This window comes from Macaca thibetana, chromosome 13 (assembly GCF_024542745.1).
Source record: "Macaca thibetana thibetana isolate TM-01 chromosome 13, ASM2454274v1, whole genome shotgun sequence".
NCBI classification, from domain to species: domain Eukaryota; kingdom Metazoa; phylum Chordata; class Mammalia; order Primates; family Cercopithecidae; genus Macaca; species Macaca thibetana.
Window position 1 is genome coordinate 23,884,664 of NC_065590.1, and position 21,428 is coordinate 23,906,091.

The window sequence follows — 21,428 nt, forward strand, 5'->3', positions numbered from 1 at the left end:
GAGCTGCTGTGAGCTCCACCCAGTTCGAGCTTCGCAGCAGCTTTGTTTACCCACTTAAGCCTCAGCAACGGTGGGCGCCCCTCCCCCAGCCTCGCTGCTGCCTTGCCGGTAGATCACAGACTGCTGTGCTAGCAATGAGGGAGGCTCCGTGGGTGTGGGACCCTCCCGGCCAGGTGTGGGATATGATCTCCTGGTGTGCCTGTTTGCTTAAAGCGCAGTATTGGGGTGGGAGTTACCCGATTTTCCAGGTGTTGTGTCTCAGTTCCCCTGGCTAGGAAAAGGGATTCCCTTCCCCCTTGCGCTTCTGAGTTAATATGATAATTTATAACAATCACAATGAGGAACTTTCCCTCTCAAAACATCATTTGTTTTGAAAAAGGAAAGAGAATATGCATGGGCTACAATTTAGTTTCTGCCTATGGCTCCTTAGTTGTGATTAGGTTCTCAGTAACCTCAATGGCGTTTTTAAATTTTTTTTTATTTTTTTAAAGTCACAGACTATTTGGGCTCAATGAATTTCTTTGAATCAAAATATTTTTTAAAAATATTATCCAAATTTAAACAGCCTTATTTTGTTGTCGTTACTTGTAAAATATTTTAGGTATACGGATTTCCATCACAAGATACCATGCTACTAAATTTTGTAAAACACACACACATACATACATATATATTTTTTTCTTTTTGAGATGGGAGTCTTGCTCTGTCACCCAGGCTGGAGTTCAGTGGTGCAATCTCAGCTCACTGCAACCTCCGCCTCCCAGATTACAGCAATTCTCCTGCCTCAGCCTCCCTATTAGCTGGGACTGCAGGTGTGCACACCACACCTGGCTAATTTTGGTAATTTTTAATAGAGACCATGGTTTTCTCATGCGGACCAGGCTGGTCTCCAACTCCTGACCTCAGCTGATCTGCTAACCGTGGCCTCCCAAAATGCTGGGATTACAGGCATGAGCCACTGCACCTAGCCCACATACATATTCTTGTTACCAGAACTGGCATTATTAGAGTCTATGGATCCCAGTGAAAAATGATGTCAGTCTTCTTTTTCAGAAAAGTAAGTCTTTTAAGCAAGGTTTGGGCCTTCTGAGCACAGGGCAATGTGGAGCTACACGTTAAAAAGCATCTGAAGCAAGGTACAGTAGATGCAACGCTTTTTTCCTTCCACAAACTCCTTCCTTTCACTTTTGTGGGATTTCTCCTTTTCTTTTGTTTAGTAATAAAAGAATTTTGTAACTCACAGTTCTACAAGAGAAAAATCGATGAGGGCAAACAAAAGTCCAGAGAAAGCAAGATGCCTAACCGCCCGCTGGGAAGAAAGAGAAACAGGTAACTATTGACCCACTGAGACCTTTATTGGGGTCTAAGTCATAATTTGTCCAGAATTGGTGGGTTCTTGGTCTCGCTGACTTTAAGAATGGAGCCGCAGCCCCTTGCAATGAGTGTTAAGAGTTCTTAAAGATGACGCGTCCGGAGTTTGTTCCTTCACGTGTTTATATGGGTCCACAGCTTCTTCCTTCTGGTGGGTTCATGGTCTCGCTGACTTCAAGAGTGAAGCTGCAGACCTTCCCGATGTTACTGCTCATAAAGGTGGCTAGAACCCAGAAAATAAGCCACAGCAAGATTTACTATGTGGCAAAATAACAAACCTCCCCTTTTGGAAAAGCTACCCCAGTGACTTACCAATGGCTGGTTAGGGCAGCCTGCTTTTATTCTCTTATCTGGTCCCACCCACATCCTGCTGATTGGACCATTTTACAGAGAGCAGATTGGTCTGTTTTACAGAGAGCTGATTGGTCCATTCTGACAGGGTGCTGATTGGTGTGTTTACAATCCTTCAGCTAGACACAAAGTGGTAGACAGGAAAGTTCTCCAAGTCTCCACTAGATTAGCTAGATACAGACCACTGATTGGTGCATTTACAAACCTTGAGCTAGACGCAGGGTGCTGATTGTTGTATTTACAATTCCTTAGGATGACATAAAGGTTCTTCAAGTCTCAACTAGACTCAGGAGACCAGCTGGCTTCACCTAGTGGATCCCACACCGGGGCACAGGCAGAGTTGCCCTCCAGTCCCAGGCCATGCACCCACACTCCTCAGCCCTTGGGCGGTTGATGGGACCCGGAACTGCAGAGCAGGGGTCCTGCTCATTGGGGAGGATGGGGCTGCGCAGGATCCCACGGCGGTGGGGAGGCTCAACCATGGAGGGCTGCAGTTCCCCGAGCCCTGCCCCGCGAGGAGGCAGCTGAGGCCCGGTGAGAATTGGAGCACGGTGCCGGCGGGCCTGCACTTCTGGGGGACCTGGCGCATTCTCCTCAGCTGTTGGTCCAGGTGTTAAGCCTCTCACTGCCCATGGCCGGCGAGGCTGCTCTGAGGCTCTGAGTGCAGGGGCCCGCCAAGCCCACGCCTACCCGTAACTGGCGCTTGGGCGGGCAGCCCAGGTACCCGCCCGCGCCTCTGCCTCCACACCTCCCGGCAAGCAGAGGGAGCTGGCTCCCACAGTGCAGCGCGCGGCCTGAAGGGCTCCTCAAGCGCCGCCAGAGTGGGCGCCGAGAGCGAGCGAGGGCTGCGAGGGCTGCGAGGGCTGCCAGCACGCTGTCACTTCGAAATAACCCCAGCAGGTTTCTCTTAGTAAGTTCAAACTGGTGAATTTAGAGCCAGCATACATGAGTTCTGGCCTAAAGCTGTGTCTGAGAGGTGGTCACTGTAGCAAAAATGTGCAGTCTATGGGAGGTGTTGAGATCAGAGGGGTAGTCAAGTAGGTTATATCTAGTTTTTCCATAGGGAGGTGGCCAGGTGGCAGTTGTATAAGGTAGATACGTAGATTGTCTATATGGAAGAACTGAGAGGAGGCAGAGAACTAGAAACGGTGTCGGGGTGACTGAACTTGCTTCTGGTATAAGAAAGTTCAATTTATATTCAGGGTGAATGCTGAGGCAACATAAAATTATAAGAACTTACTAGGGTTAGTTTTGAAAAATTACTCTGGTGTTACATTTGTTTGGGAGGGAGGTATTTGTCAAACTCTTCATGCCACCATAGCTGAAGTTACCCTTCCTATCATTGATTTTATTTCATTTTAATTGACAAATAACATTTTACATATTTATGGGTACACATGTTGTTTCCATGCGTATAATGATCAGATCAGAGTAATTAGTCTATCCATCATCTCAATGTATCTACTGGGAATATTCAATACTCTCCTTCTAGCTATCTGAAACTATATATTACTGTTAACTATAGTCATCCTGTAATAGAATAGAATGCTAGAACTTAATTTTCCTATAATATTCCTCGCAAAGGCAGATTTCTTCTGATGGGCAAATTAACTGACAAGGACATTGTAGAATGAGGCAATTCCAATTCTTCAGGACATCCCAATGTCCTGAAATTAATAATCTCTGTACACAAGGATAATTTTTCCTGTCCAAAATAATTTATGGTCAAAGCTTTCCTCACAACTCCAAGAAAGTGAAAATTGAATATCTCATTTACTAGATAAAAAATTAGTGTGCAAAACATGCAAATGTAAAGCAAACTTGGATGTCCACAGAAAAATTGACAATAAAGGAGAAAGTGAAAGAGAACTTTCTGAGCACTCTTCTGTTTCTATTATATATCATTTTGTTTTTACAAAGATTTAATTAATAAACTAGTGTAGATATAATTATTTTACTTTTAATGTATTCAAATTAATTATGTCAAGTGAATATGGAGAGTATTAAGATTATAATTTATGTGGGAAGGTTTTATTATTTTAAAATTAGAAACATGTTGCTCACTAGATTAAAATGTTATTAGCAAAATGTATTTCTGGAAATCTTGAAGTTTTTGGTTTTTGATCCACAAGTTTATTTACTATTGGATTTAATTGTTCTTTTCTATGTCTGTTTATGACCAATTTGTGTTTAGGTTGAATATTCTATTAAGTCTAAATTTGTCATGCATTTTACTCTATATATGTTAACAATTTATGGCTCTAAGATGACACTGACCTATACTTGAGCTGTAATATTTTACAGAGAGAGGAAAATAACTGCATAGATGCAAAGAATATTGTATTAGGGCTATTGACAGTAAACTACCCAGTTAAGTAGCATAATAAAATAATGTCATAGTTTATTTCTTCTCCAGTAAGTTAAACAGTAAAATATTAAGGTTTCAGATAGTAGTCAGTCATGTATCACAAAGTATTAGGGAACAAAGTTTTTTCCAGCTCACTGCTCTGCTGTCTCCAGCATATGGCCTTCACGTGTACATTCCAAGATGGCAGCAGCTTCATTTAAGGTAGCAGGATCAAGACCATGATGAGAAAAAGTAGATTTGGAGGCTCTCTTTTAAAGAAAGCTTCTGAGAAGTACCACCAGACCTTTCCATTTATATTTATTGGACCGCGGTTAGTCACAAAGCTACATCAAAGTTATTCTTCCTATGTCTTTATCCGGGGCAGCCAGGCACTAGCTAAAAACTATTCTACTCTTTAGAAGAAAGAGGGATGGAGGAAGTTGACCCACTCATCCTTCCTTCTGAAAATGACAAAGCATGTGATGTTTCCATACTAACAAATAAGAAGCCATAATTTTTTTTTTTTAAAGTCTGGATGAATATTGGGAAATAACTTTTAATGTATTTTTTTTTCACTTCATCTTTCTAAGAGCCCACCTGTTTTTTAGATACAGAGGCATCTTAGAGGGATTCCAATTCTCTGGGGTATACAGATTCAGAGAATTGTCATAAAGGTTTAAGCAAAAATTTTGGACAGCTCTGAAGTTTCAAAGATGAGCGACTGGAGAGAACTGTGTGCTTTTAAGGGAATGGCCCCAATGTTTATATTGATAATGTTAACACAAATGGCACAGATACTAATAAAAGCTTGGTGCTAAGTAATATATCTCACTGAGGAGATCCCAAATGTTTCAAAAATTAGATGTTCAATTATTGCCCCAAGAAAACACTTGGTGTTGGTGGGATTGTGAGTTTTATTTCATTTACAACATGATCCCAGGAAGTGAACTGGATTTAGAATAGGACACCAGGGACAATGGAGACTGTTGGACAGTGAGAAGAGTAAGACAAAAGCATGGTTACCAGCCTTATCTGACATTATAGGACACATGGAAGACTGCCTCCTTGGGCTTGAAGAAAATCATGCAAGACTTCACCATATGCTCACGCTGAAGTTGCTATTAACTTAATAATTTTTGTAGTTGAATAAATTTTGAATTTAAGCAAATATATACATAGATATGCATGCATACATACAAACATATCTACGTACATACATACATAAACTTTGATCTGAAGGACAAAGGGAAAACTGATGGAAGGTCAGTTTTTTTTTAGCAGCTGTTGGAAAATACAAATTAGTATAAAATTTGCAACATGTTGCTGCTTGTATTATTTGGGGAGAAATTGATTTGTGAAAAGAGATCTCATGGCTTTACCTCATAGTGTTCTTGTGATCTAGCTTCAAGGTATTAAACTACATTTTTAAAGAAGGGTAACTGTGGATTTGGGCAGAAACATAATAAGAAATGTTCAGTCTTCATCTTTCTTGCTTCCCTGCAGCATCTAAGATGTGTAAATTCTATAAAACTTTGAAACTATTAACTTCTCCATACTGCAACACTCTTCACTCTTGGTTTCCATAATCCTGACAAATTTCTTTGTGTGACCCAGAGAAATATCATATTCCTTAAACCTAAAAATAAGCTTATATTTTGTTCAAATCTCTAATATTTCTTATTCACAAGGTTTATCAAACCAGAGTCCTGCGACACATTCTTAACTTACTTTTCTCCCTCACTTCTCACGTCTAAACTTCACGTTGATTCTACTCCTTTAATGTACCTTGTTTAGTTCTGTTTCTTTTCTTTTCTTTTTTTTTTTTTTTTTTTGTTTTTTTGTTTGTTTGAGACGGAGTCTTGCTCTGTCGCCCAGGCTGGAGTGCGGTAGCGCCAACAGGGCTCACTGCAAGCTCCGCCTTCCGGGTTCACGCCAGTCTCCTGCCTCAGCCTCCCAAGTAGCTGGGACTACAGGCGCCCGCCACCACGCCCAGCTATTTTTTTTTTTTTTATTTTTTTTATTTTTTTGTATAGTAGAGTTGGGATTTCATCCTGTTAGCTGGGATGGTCTCAATCTCCTGACCTCATGATCGGCCCACCTCGGCCTCCCAAAGTACTGGGATTACAGGCAAGAGCCACCATGTCCGGCCTTTAGTCCAGTTTCTTTTCCTTCACACTTTTTCAACACAGCATTCTATTAATTCTTCACTTGTGCCAATGCTATATGACTTGTTTCTTTGATTCTTTCATAAACTCACCTACTTTCACATTCAAGTGATTCTTTTCCTAGTTCTGAAGGAGATCTTTCTAAACTGTGAACTTTATTTTGCTCCCTCCTCTTCATATCCTTTTTAGGTCCTCATTTACTCTAGTATTAATTTTTCAAGAATTTGCATAAACTACCAATGCTATCAATGATAAAACTTCTTACAATATTATTCTGATGTTTATCATGTGTTGCCATCAGAGCTAGTTTTGATCATATAGAATTTGGGTAGCTAAGGCAAGGGAGCCAAAGGCACCTACGAAAACTCTACGTGTGAGAACATTTACTTAGAACTTCAGAGATGAGATTATGTGAATACTAGTCATTAATCGTGATAGAAAGTGAGAGAGGCTAGGCCAACATGTGATAACAATTATGGATCTGTAGCTATGGTTCTGAGCAGTTTTTGATGTTCTACCTTACCTTTGTAAGCCTGCTGGAACATGTTCTGTGTAGCTTCCACAGACTCAATTTGCCAGGGATAAGTGGACAAGGGTTTATGGGATAAGGATTTTCCAGAATGGCAATGTACAAGTTATAGTTCTGGCATTTTGTTACGAGATGATTCTATCACATATTGTTAAAAAGGAGATTCTGTTGCAAATCTATCAATCAGAGTCTCCAACATACTAGGAGAAAATTAAAATCAATTATAGTTCAGAAAAAAGAGAAGAGAAAGCTAGGCAGACTCTGAAATTATTCGTCAAACTGACAGTTCTAAAAAGCTAAACATTAAGGAAATGAACACCAAAAGTTCTAAAAACAAACAAAAACAGGTTTATTGAAGTTTATTTGAAAATAGAATCTTCATCTAGTAACTCTAAGCTCCACTATTTCTCTTACATCTAATCTGTCATCTTTTGTAGCAGTTTGGGTAATTCTTAATTTAATCAAAATAACCCAAAACATGCAAATAACTTACTCAAGTCAATTCAACCAGAAAAGCAAAGAGACAAGATTCAAACCTATGTCTGCTTCACTACAAATTCATTTTTCTGCTTTTGTGAATATATCTTGCTTCTCTAATAACTTGAAGAGAGTTAGAAAATTGAGAATCAGCTATTTCAGTTCTCTGCTTCAGTGCATATAAAATATTAAATTTCATTTTCCAGGTGAGAAAAATTAAAGATAATGAGTGTTATACTCTTGTTCAAAGTCATAGAGCAATATGTAATAGTTACAGAATTACAAGAAGCAGCAACAAGAGGGATTTTATCCTCTTTTCCTCCTTCCTTTCATGCTTTCTCCCCTTCAGTAGACATTATTTCTTTATGCAATGCTTTATGGCCAAAGTAACTTTAGCTGCCCAAGAAGTGATGCCGACATGTCCTCCACAAATCCATTTATTCTATTCCCAGATACCTCAAAGTTTTGTGATACTTGTTGATTTTGTGAATCTACCATCTCACCAGTATCTGTACATCTGTGAACCTTTGTTTTCTCCCTAAGATTTCTTCCATCCTACCACACTCACAGAAGAATAATTTACCCTCTTCTGAGGTGTCAGGATACATAGTTGATCATGATTTATCTGATAAAATAGCACAACCCTACTGTTATGCTTAATGGATAAATTTTCTTATCAATAAGGCTCACTAAGATAACAATCTAAAAGCAAAAGATACCAAAGGAGAGAAAGCCAATGGCCTTTGTATATTATTCCATGATAGGACACACTCTTCCACATCTTCCACAAGAAAGATACTCTTCCACTCCAAAAATAAGTCAAAAATACGAATTAACAATGGAAGTAAACTTTTATTTATTTATTTATTTATTTATTTATTTATTTATTTATTTTTTCCCCCAGAGACAGAGTCTCACTGTCACCCAGGCTGGAGAGCAGTGACATGATCTTGGCTCACTGCAACCTACGCCCCCTGGGTTCAAGCGATTCTCCTGCCTCAGCCTCCCGAGTAGCTGGGACTACAGGCACGTGCCCCCACGCCTGGCTAATTTTTTGTATTTTTAGTAGAGACTGGGTTTCACTGTGTTAGCCAGGATGGTCTCCATCTCCTGCTCCTTATGATCCATGCATCTCAGCCTCACAGAGTGCTAGGATTACAGGCATGAGCCACCTCACCTGGCCGGAAGTAAACTCTTAAGCAAGGATTGGCTTTGCCAGGGATTCCTTTTTCTCCCCTTTTCATCCACTTCCCCTTGGGTTAATTCCATACTTTACCACTTTATTCTCTTCAAGTCTATTATTTCTGAATCATTGCCTTTGACTCTTATTATTTTACTCATTTATTTATTTATTCAAGCATTGACAATTCTGAGACTTTTCCAGCTCAGCAAACTACATATCATTCATCAGCATGTAAATGCCATTCCAGCAGTGACCTTGACATTCCTGAAACAACATGGTCTATTTCTTATCCCTGATATATCAGGTCAATGTTCACTTTATAGAGCAATTCAAAATCTAAGAAGAAACTTGATTATTTTAAAGTTTATGTGATATTCTTAGGTTATATTTTTGTAAATAGTCTTTTTGTAAATGTTTTGTATTACAAATAAGTATTGAACAAAAGTGTAAGAAATCAGCGTATGGTAGTAAGGCATTCTTTATTCTTCATTGGCAAGATAAAATTTACTTCTCAATTTTGACCTTTTTTCTCTGGAATACGTTGCTTGTAGTGGCATGGTCAGTAGTAGTGCTCAAGTTGCAAGCAGCATTGCAAACAAAGAAAGCTGTAATCCTCTGATTTGGACACTCAGGTTGTCATACACGATGTATGCCCCTTCATTCATATTATTCCATCAGACAGGAAAGTCCTTTTTTCTTGTGAACTTCTTTACTACCAAAGCTACATCCCCAAGCAAGACTTCCCTGACCTTTTAAACATTGAGCAGAAAAAAATACTGTATGCGAATGTAGAAAACCCCAGGTTTAAATCTAATTTTTACCAATACTATCTGCATAACTTTGTGAAGCATACTTATCTGCTCTGCATTTTCCTAAAATGTATAATAAAAAATTTCTCCTGGAGGATAATTTTTTAAAAATATACATACTAAATTTAAAGTATCTAGCACATGGGAGATACTCAATAAGTGTTAGGCAATCTTTTCATTACTATTTAGTTTTTCTAATTTTTAATAATTATCTTCCTATTTTTATAGTAGTTATTTTGCCTCTTGATGGATCCCTTTGCCTCCATGACTGTTTATTATCCCAGGATCAGTAGAAATAGAGTAGGTTGGGAGAATTAATGTGCTCGAAATGCTGGGAAAGCACAAGCCCAGAGTGATGAGAATGACAGAAAATAGAAAGAAGCAACAGATGTGATGCAATGAAAGTCAATTCCTCACTGTTGTGATTAACATTTCACATTCAGCAGTGATGAGACACAGCAGATGAATCAGCGTGCAGAACTTACAGTGGATTGAGAGAAGTACCACTCGAAGTAGTCTTCTACAGTGGGGGAAGTGTATGTGCCTGGATTCTTTCTGCTTCCTATCCTCACAGTTATAGGTTCACTACATAGGGAGAGAACATGTCCTATTTCTGAGTTCAATCATCTGGCTGCCCAGTGGATATTCTGAAAATAGAGTTCCATATCTCTCTGGTGTGGTGCTTCATGCACATATGAAAAAGGAATGTCAACTTGGTGAAAGTGGGTAATACCAGAGAAAGTAAATGAAAACTAGTTGAGGGATCTGAGAAGGCACACCCGGTTTATATGCCAATTTTTCACAACAGATTGATCAATACTTGAGGGCAAAGACTTTATTATCTTTTGTTTTATATCCGACGCTTGGTATAGTTCCTGACATTGAGTACCTGCTTGTAATATAAATGAATGAATCAATTGAAGACAACACACGTAAGCAACATCATGACACCAAGATAGACTGTCTATTACTTTATTACTTAGAAGATGTAATATAACACTTACTCAATGAATGACCTGCACAGCATTAGCAGATTGAGTTGGATTGCTGGTTCAAGTTATTTTTATTTATTTACCAATTAATTACAGTGAATGAATCATCTATTTGTTTATAGGGATTACCAAAGACATAGAGAAGAAAAAATCAAAACAAAGCAATCTGGCATGATATCTGTCACACCTTTACACCTTTAAAAAGATTGTCTTACTTTTTTTTGCATGTCTTTCTCCATCTGTTACCATCTAAAATGTCCTTAGAACTAGCTGGAGGTAGATTTCCACACCTTTGAGTGGTGCTTCTCTTAACCCATTCTAAGCCCCTACTTAAGTCACTTACTACAAACCTATAATAATGTAAAGAGTATGATAGTAGCATAAAAAAAGATACATAGACCAGTGGAATAGAGTAGAGAATCCAGAAATTAATCCACATATCTACAGCCAACTGATTTTTGACAAAGGTGGTAAGAACACTGACTGGAGAAGTCTCCCTGATACATGATGCTGCTGAAAAAACTGGATATTCATATGCAGAAGAATAAAACTAGACACCCACCCTTCTCCCTATAAAAAAATCAACTTAGAATGAATCATCTAAATATAAGACCCAAAATGATAAAACCACTAGAATGAAACATAATTAAACACTTCAGGATGTTGATCTGGCAAAAGATTTTATGAATAAGATCGTAAAAGCACAGGCATCAAAAACAAACATAAACAAATGGAATTATATCCACAAAGTGAAAAGATAAGCTACAGGATGGAAGAAAATATTTGCAAACCATTCATTGGACAGGATAATAATATTCAGAAAATGCAAGGAACTCAAGCATCTCAACTGCAGAAGAAAAAAATGTGACTAAAAGTGGGCAAATGAACTGAACAGACATTTGTCAAAGGAAGACATACAGTCAGTCTGGCCAGCAAGTACGTGAAAAAATTATCAACATCACTAATCATCAGGAAAATGCAAATCAAAACTACAATGAGGTGCCATCTCACCCCAGTTAGAATGACTGTTATCAAAAATACAAAAAATAACAAATGCTGATGAGGATGCATAGAAAAGGAGAATTTTATACACTGTTAGTGGGAATGTAAATTTTATTAAGTTAAATAAACCAGGAACATAAAGTTAAACAGTGCATGTTCTCAATTATATGTGGAAAACAAATACGTTGATCTCATAGAAGTAAAAAGTACAACAGAGGATACTAAATGTTGGGAAGAGTAGAACAAAGAGAGAGATAGGAAGACATTTGTTACAGGATACAAAATGACAGGAAAAATAAGTTCTAGTGTTCTGTAACACTGTAGGTTGACTCTAGTTAGTAATAATATAGAGTTTCAAATAGCTAGAAGGAGAATATTGAAAGTTCCCAACATACAAATAATAAATATTTAAGATAATGGATCTGCTAATAACACTGATTTGATTGCTACATATTATATATAAAGACTATGAACCCCACAAATATGTACAATTATTATGTGTCAATTAAAATATAAAATAAAATATAAATATTCTCAGAGCCTGTTGCTCTCCTCTTTAAATTCACCATCTCTGTGTTTTCATCATAACATCCTGAAGAGCCAAAAATATTCTATATTGCACATATACCCTGAATAGGTTCCCTTCAAGCTTTTCACCTTTATACAGTTCGGTTGTTTTTTGTTTCACTGCGTATGTTTACATGTGTCTCCGTGTGTGTGTGTGTGTGTGTGTGTGTGTGTACCACAAATCACTAGGAAGCAATTATAATACATTTTTTTAAACTGCCTAAATATTTTCTTGATTTGTAATTTTAGGAAAAGTGCTTATAGTTGAATAGCAAAGAATGGAAAACATGGTAGGGACAATCTTTCAAATGCTTTTGTGCTTTCACTAGCACAGAGAGATAGACACTATATTTGCATAACATGCAGATGATCAACTTTACTAAATAAAGTATCTACTTCAGGCAAATTTATTAATATTTCTAGAATCATTCAAGTGGCCGGCAGTTTCCCTTGGGACAGTCTTTGAGAGGTTGACAGTTATGTGTCACATGAGCCACCATTTGCTACTTTTCCCCCTTTACTCCCACCCAACCCCATACCCATAGCAAGGCCTGATCATTGATCTATATTCCTATTCCATTTTTGAATTTGAAAAACAGTCTTAATTATTTTTGTAGGTTAATCCACCTTTTGCTGCTTCATAGGCAGAACTTGTACCACCTCCAGTTTAATGTTTTGTATTTATTTTGCCACTGATTAGCAGGGATTTGCATAGGGTTCAACTATCTCAATGAAACATTTTAATGCTCTGATTTTACTTATGTATAGGGTACCAAAGTCCTACCTTTGCATATATTAAAAAAAATACATGAAGCCCTCTGGTACTTAGCTAAATGTTCCAGAAGCAAAAATGTAGGTCAGCATTTCCCAAATTGCAAACACATCATTTACAAAGTATTCGGGCTTTTGTTTACAGGGAAAAGTACTATTTTAATGATAAAATGGGTTTTTGAAACTTGTATACTCTCTTCTATGCTTCTTTCCCACCAGCATACATATATTTGTAATACTGATATATAAATTAAATCTTCAAATACATACTTGTTTTGTGTTGTTTATTTTTCAGTGCTATCTAATCTTCTGTGTTCTAAGAAATCTTTAATCATAGAATATCTATAAATACATCCTGGGAATTTAGTGTTCCACAAAACGCACTTTGGAAAACTTGGACTAAATGTAGTACACCAGAGACATGGTAACTGGTTTCGGTTATTCTTCAAGTCCTCTCTCAACGACATTACCCACAAAAAGCCTTCCCACATCTCTTCATATACCTGTAACTAACATGTGGAACTACTATTAAAACTGCCATCATAGCATGACTATAGGTAGGAATATAGAGTCATTCAGGATAACTATTTAAATAACATGTTACTTAGTACCAATTTTTTGTATAGAATTTATTTGGTTTTTCATAACAATTCTTCAAGGTGGGTTTTAATATCCTATTTGCAGGTGATGACATCGTAGCTCAAATCATTTCTTTAAAAGTGCCCCAGTTCATTTGAGTGAGCTTTTTATTTTGTTCCATTATACCATGGTACCTTCCTTATGTTTCTCTCTAGGTAGACTTTGAGGTTTTTATTTCTTTTTCTTTTTCTTTCTTTTTTAGAGATGGAGTCTTGCTCTGTTGCCCAGGCTGGAATGCAGTGGCAAAATCTCTGCTCACTGCAACCTCCTCCTCCCAGATTCAAGTGATTCTCTTGCCTCAGCCCCCCGAGTAGCTGGGACTGTTGTTGGCACAAGCCACCATGCCTGGCTCATTTTTGTATTTTTAGTAGAGACAGGATTTCACCATGTTGGCCAGGCTGGTCTCGAACCCCTGACCTCAAGTAATCTGCCGGCCTTGGCCTCCCAAAGTGCTGGGATTACAGGCATGAGCCACTGCACCCAGCCTAGACCTTGAGCTTTTAATGAGCAGAGATTACTTCAAACCAACCTTTGATTTCAAGCCTTCCCTGCCTGGGTCAGCCACATGAATTTTTTTGTTGTTAGTTGTTCAGACTTTTTCTTCTGCCTTTATATCTGTGCATATATCTATGTTTTAAATTTCTTATAGACAAATTTAATAAATATCTGAAAATAATTGTTAGTAAAGAGGAAGTATTATTTGTAAATGGTAGATTTTGCAGCCTTAACTGGTTAACATTTTTATTTTCTTATAAGTATATCCTTAGAAAAAGTATCAAATGACCTGGAAGTAAGAGGATAAATTAGAGTGAGTTACTTAAGAATCTTTAGTATGCTATGTTCAGACATTTTGAATTACCATGTCAATCGTAATTTCTTCTTTCTTTCTTTTTCTCTTTCAGTTTTTGGTCCTAAAAATCAGTCATAATTTAATCATGAAAATGTCTAAAATGAAGGCAAAAATGCTTGACATATTTGGTTATGCTACGCATTTGCTAACAAAATTTTTGTACATTTCATTAATATTATTCTCTGGAAACACAAAAGTTACTTTTCTAATAACATATACTTAATTTTTTTCACATCAATATGTCAGTTTTGGTAAGCGTGTGAAACAGAGTAGCTTTGAACATGTCCTCATCCTTCTTCTGGACCTTTCTATTCCTCAGACTGTATGATCTCTGGACACCCATCCTGTGTACCATTTAGAGCAAAATATTTTCTGTGAAATCTTATTTTAAAAATCCATTAAAGTGTTCAATCCAAGCTTTTCTTCATAGAGACTTTTGAATTTTGATTGAGGATGCATGGAGAGGTTTAATAACTCATAGGTTTCTACTAGCAAAATTTAGCATAAGAAAAGGATAATAGATAACTTCAAAGGGGTGTACCTTCTGAGAATCCTCTAGAACATAGCCTGTGAATGTGCATGGCATTCATTATTATCTGGAGAAACTGGCCACGGGGTGTAGTAGAGCTTGACTGTCAGTCTTTATATTGGGGTTACACTCTGGTAGGGAAATAGAATATGTCCAAGTGAGAATTCAAGGCTGAAACTAAGATAAATATGCTGTCCAACAGAGTCGAAAGACAAGCTCTTGACAAGAGAAAGCCTATGGGAGGAAAAAGAAAAAATAGTTATTAAAGCTGAGAAGTGAGGGAAGTAACAAGGGAAACGAGTAGATTTCAAAACGAATTTCCCTCACCTAATATGAATTCTTAACTTTTTGGTAAGGTTGTCATGTCACCACATTTAGATGCAAAACACACCCAGAGAGCGTGTCTTAAAATGGATTACTAGAAAATGAAATCCTGTGAGTGTATTGTACTCAGAGTGATTGGTTGAGAGGAGAAATAGAAATATTAATGTCTTTGTTAGTAGAGTTGAATTAATGAAGTGATAAAATAGGAAACAGTAACATGTAAAATTATGAAAACTTAGCACCTGGAACATCTGTCTGTCTGGTTTTTGAAAACGTTTCATTTGTGTTTTAACAGCCTAGAAAAAGTGACAGTCTTTTTCTGCCACACATGGGTTTCAGAGGCTGATGTTGCACATATAAAACAACTTCCCTCTGAGGGTTTCCTCAGATATACTGAAACAGTAACGTAAGCTTTGAAAATAAGCCTCTGAGTAGGATTCACTTGCTGCCTGAATTATTCTTTGCTGTTGTTAGAATTTCATAAATGCTCACGTTTTTTAACTTAGTGTTTATAAATATCTAGACCCAAGCAAAAGATTACTTCTACATGCAGACACTCTGCTGAACCAATTATTTCAAATATCAAGAGGATTTGATTTGGCCTCATGATGATCTTACACAAATAAGCTTGATTTGTATATAAATCAATGATTGAAGTGTATACATAAATTTTCCAGGAAGCACTGTATCTTCAAGTTTCTTGTGGTAATGTCAGCCAAAGACAGCAATAGCACCACAATACATAAATAGCAATTTTTATCAGGATTTCTGCTCTTAATCACTTTGTATTTGTGATGCTGGCTTATTTATTCATCATTCATTTTAATATTTGTAACTTACATTAGACATATCATAGGTCCTTAAGCAGATAACTGAATGCAGTTAGAGACAGAAATTTGGTTGTTTTAGTTTTAGTCTGTTTGGAAATTTTTATCTGTTAGCACCTGGATCACAGCTGAGAACAGGTTGGTGAAATTCAATGGGGCCAAGGAAGAAGAAGGGTTTATCTAACAATGGAAGGTATTAAGATTGAATTCACTGAGTGGGCTGGTAGTATCTAACCATCAAAGCACCAAACGTCTGAGTAGAGCCTCTTTTTGAATCAGAATATCTGAATAAGTCAATGAAATATCAACACTGAGGAATGTCCCTTCATCTTGTGAGTAAAGCTGTCTTATAGATGTACGCAGCTATGGTCTAGCACATAAAGCAGTCACTTTGTGGAGAATAGAAGAAGTCAACAAGGAGTAGTGGACATGATTAAGACCTCTGTCTTCTGAATAGCCCTCATAATTCTAATGCAAACCATGGCAACATTTAAACCAAGAGCTCTGAGTCAACAAACATAAGTGAACAAACCTTGTTAGGTATTCTATATCTGTCAAAGTGGCATGCAAAGGTCTAGACTATAGGTCCCAAATTGTGTGAATATTATGCATGATGATTCCAGGTGGGTCTAGGTACATTTAATTGCTAATTATTTCCCCTATGTGTCATGCTTTTTCAAGGTTTTCTGACTATTTACTACTTTTGCCTAAAATTGCCTTACTCTTTCTCTCTTTAGCACAATCTTGTATTTTTTTTTTTTTTGGGGTTTTGTCCCCTTTTTTCTTTTTTTTTTTTTTTAATTTATTTATTATTATTATACTTTAAGTTGTAGGGTACATGTGCATAACGTGCAGGTTTGTTACATATGTATACTTGTGCCTTGTTGGTGTGCTGCACCCATCAACTCGTCATTTACATCAGGTATAACTCCCAATGCAATCCCTCCCCCGTCCCCCCTCCCCCCTCCCCATGATAGGCCCCGGTGTGTGATGTTCCCCTTCCTGAGTCCAAGTGATCTCATTGTTCAGTTCCCACCTATGAGTGAGAACATGCGGTGTTTGGTTTTCTGTTCTTGTGATAGTTTGCTAAGAATGATGGTTTCCAGCTGCATCCATGTCCCTACAAAGGACACAAACTCATCCTTTTTGATGGCTGCATAGTATTCCATGGTGTATATGTGCCACATTTTCTTAATCCAATCTGTCACTGATGGACATTTGGGTTGGTTCCAAGTCTTTGCTATTGTGAATAGTGCCGCAATAAACATACGTGTGCATGTGTCTTTATAGCAGCATAATTTATAATCCTTTGGGTATATACCCAGTAATGGGATGGCTGGGTCATATGGTACATCTAGTTCTAGATCCTTGAGGAATCGCCATACTGTTTTCCATAATGGTTGAACTAGTTTACAATCCCACCAACAGTGTAAAAGTGTTCCTATTTCTCCACATCCTCTCCAGCACCTGTTGTTTCCTGACTTTTTAATGATCGCCATTCTAACTGGTGTGAGATGGTATCTCATTGTGGTTTTGATTTGCATTTCTCTGATGGCCAGTGATGATGAGCATTTTTTCATGTGTCTGTTGGCTGTATGAATGTCTTCTTTTGAGAAATGTCTGTTCATATCCTTTGCCCACTTTTTGATGGGGTTGTTTGTTTTTTTCTTGTAAATTTGTTTGAGTTCTTTGTAGGTTCTGGATATTAGCCCTTTGTCAGATGAGTAGATTGCAAAAATTTTCTCCCATTCTGTAGGTTGCCTGTTCACTCTGATGGTAGTTTCTTTTGCTGTGCAGAAGCTCTTTAGTTTAATTAGATCCCATTTGTCAATTTTGGCTTTTGCTGCTGTTGCTTTTGGTGTTTTAGACATGAAGTCTTTGCCCATGCCTATGTCCTGAATGGTACTACCTAGGTTTTCCTCTAGGATTTTTATGGTATTAGGTATGGAAAAATTCCCTTTGAAAACTGGCACAAGACAGAGATGCCCTCTCTCACCACTTCTATTCAACATAGTGTTGGAAGTTCTGGCTAGGGCAATCAGGCAAGAGAAAGAAATCAAGGGTATTCAGTTAGGAAAAGAAGAAGTCAAACTGTCCCTGTTTGCAGATGACATGATTGTATATTTAGAAAACCCCATTGTCTCAGCCCAAAATCTCCTTAAGCTGATAAGCAACTTCAGCAAAGTCTCAGGATACAAAATTAATGTGCAAAAATCACAAGCATTCTTATACACCAGTAACAGACAAACAGAGAGCCAAATCAGGAATGAACTTCCATTCACAATTGCTTCAAAGAGAATAAAATACCTAGGAATCCAACTTACAAGGGATGTAAAGGACCTCTTCAAGGAGAACTACAAACCACTGCTCAGTGAAATCAAAGAGGACACAAACAAATGCAAGAACATACCATGCTCATGGATAGGAAGAATCAATATCGTGAAAATGGCCATACTGCCCAAGGTAATTTATAGATTCAATGCCATCCCCATCAAGCTACCAACGAGTTTCTTCACAGAATTGGAAAAAACTGCTTTAAAGTTCATATGGAACCAAAAAAGAGCCCGCATCTCCAAGACAATCCTAAGTCAAAAGAACAAAGCTGGAGGCATCACGCTACCTGACTTCAAACTATACTACAAGGCTACAGTAACCAAAACAGCATGGTACTGGTACCAAAACAGAGATATAGACCAATGGAACAGAACAGAGTCCTCAGAAATAATACCACACATCTACAGCCATCTGATCTTTGACAAACCTGAGAGAAACAAGAAATGGGGAAAGGATTCCCTATTTAATAAATGGTGCTGGGAAAATTGGCTAGCCGTAAGTAGAAAGCTGAAACTGGATCCTTTCCTTACTCCTTATACGAAAATTAATTCAAGATGGATTAGAGACTTAAATGTTAGACACAATCTTGTATTTTATCTCTGCAAAGTCTTTAGAAGATTCACGTAAAAAGTTGTCTTTCCTGCAATGACTGTGTTGGATTTCTTTCCCTGTAGTCTCACAAAATTTTGCTTATATCTTTTTTAAAACACTTATCCAACTTTGCTTTAATAACCTGTTTGCATGTGTGTTTCTTCTAATAAACACATTATCTCTTCAAAGATAGGACCTTGTATTTTTATCTGTGTGTCCACAGAGCTCAGAATTTTGCCTGAAATATAATATTAAAAATGTATATTGAATACATGCAAGAATCTATTAATCTCACTTCTAGGCTTCATCTTGCATGAATGTTTGAGGGACTCCCTCTTATTTCTTAAATTGTGTGCTCTGGGAATATGAAAGGTAGTATTATATAGAAAGCAATAAAATCTAAAGGCACAACAGGCAGTGCGGGTTTTGATTGAGAGATACTCATTATATGCTATGCCACCCTAAGAAAATTATAGTGTGTCTAGTTTCAGAAGTAGTTTGACCTTTGAGGTCCTCTCCAGAGTTTACAGTCTTTTGAATATGTAAGCCATGTGACATAGGTTGCCAATTTTAGACTTGCAAATAATTAGTGTGTCAATATATTAATGAATACATATTTTGAATATATTCAAGTAAACTCACAATGTGTAAATGACATAATTGAATATTATGGAAAATAACTCTAGCATGTATTTATAGAAAAAGATGTAATCAAGCAGGAGCATTATTAGATTTATGTTTGTTAGCATTAATATGTAACTTACTTTATCCTGAAACTGACCAGAATAGAACTTTATGTGTCGATAACAATACCTCACTATGTTTAAAAAGAAAAAAAGGTACTATATGTATACTAAATCTTTTTCTCTGTTACACACACACCCCAGAGACTTTGCTTATGTTTCATGAAGAATAGAATGCTCTTTGACAGGCAGCTGGAAGAGTTGAGTAACTCTAACAAATTATTAGACTCTGACCTAGCAAATAATTTTCTCTTGAGACCTCATATTTATAAACAGGTGAAAGGAGAGTGGTACATCAAATTATCTTTGAACTTCTTTCCAGCTTTTAATTTTATATTTTCATGATTTCTGAAATTAAAATAAAACAAAACCACGGAAATGAGTATTCTTGGTTGCCTCAGAAACATCAATCTTCTATTTCTTCTATTAGATGGAAAGTGTGGAGACATCCCTTGTCAGATGGACATTTGCAAGGTTACCATTACTCTCAATATGTGCTTAATTTTTGTTCTACCTAGCAGGTTTGAAGCAGGGTGAAGCAAACATCATTATCAAATAGAACAGAACAAATAGTTTGTATTCTACCTAGCAGGTATGAAGCGGGATTAAGCGCACATCGTTATCAAATAGCATTTGATGTTGGGAAAATAAGTTTTTGGATTTTTCCTGTATCTGCAAAAAGTCATGAACACACTCCTGAACAACAATCAATGTAGTTAAGGAAGGTTGGCTCTCCAAAGTAAAGACTTGAGTTATGAATAATGTAAACAGTATTGCTCAAGTTCTCTAAACATACTCCATTATTTCTATCTGTCTGCCCTATCATGCCAGTGAAATATAAAAATTCCAGACACTGTAGAAGAGAACTGTGTTGATAATGTCAAAACTCAGATATTCACCAATATTGGGATACTAGTCATGGTGCAAAATTAGTGGGATTAAAGATACACTATATGGAATTGTCTCTATGTAAGTAAGTTTTAAAGAATTAAACAGTTTTCTAGAGAGTGTGTCTTAATCAGCCAAGTAGTCTGAATAACTGCAGTACATTCCTTCACTTCTTCTCCCCTTACCCTTATGTCCTTGTCTTGTCTACCAATTTTTAAGCAATCTATATTTTCAACCTGGAGTATAAACCGTGATGGCTCCAAATGGCTGCTGCACTTTTCTCATTATCTCACTTTTGTTCTAATAAACTTCTAAAAGTCACTTTCAGCAAAATGTAAAGCTTCTATGAAATTAAGAATGGATATTTCATTCAACTTGCTTGATGGCTGCCTAAATCTGAGTAGTATTAACTAGATTTATTTCTGAAAACAGACTCTTTTGCATGAATACATTATTATATCAAGAGCTTCTGAAACATATAAAAATATAGAAAAGTGAATAAATTCTCCAGGACCTTCTCTTTTGCTTTTGCCTCAATTAAAAACAATGTTATAGTAATGTTTATTATTACTATAAAATTTTCAAGCACTAGAAAATAGATCAAGAACAAATTATTTATATTATCATAATATAGTGATTCCTTTTTAATGTCTTGGTGGATTTCCTTCTAGTCCTTTCTATACATAGAAAGTATTAATAATACAATATTTAATATAAGCATTATATTATCGTATGAATACTATTTTTATTTCTGCAATTATTATATATACATATACAATTTTATAACTTGAATTTTAAATTAACATATGAATTAATACTATTATTTGTAACCATAAAAATGTGTTTAGTCAAGTTTAACCTAAACTTAATATCTGGCATTTTGATAAATTCATTAAAATGGTCCATGTTTTAGAATAGATTTTAAAGTAGTATCACTATTATTGTTTATACAGTTAATAACACATTAATAAAGTATTTATTGAGCCTACTATGCCAAATAATTTATGTAAATATTCCTGGAAACCTCTCCTTAAGTCTATGGTGAAAATTAGAGTTATTATTTTCCTATTGCATATAAGAAAAATGAGGTTGAGAGACATTTAAAATTATCCTTAAGTCACAGAACAAAAGGTGAAACA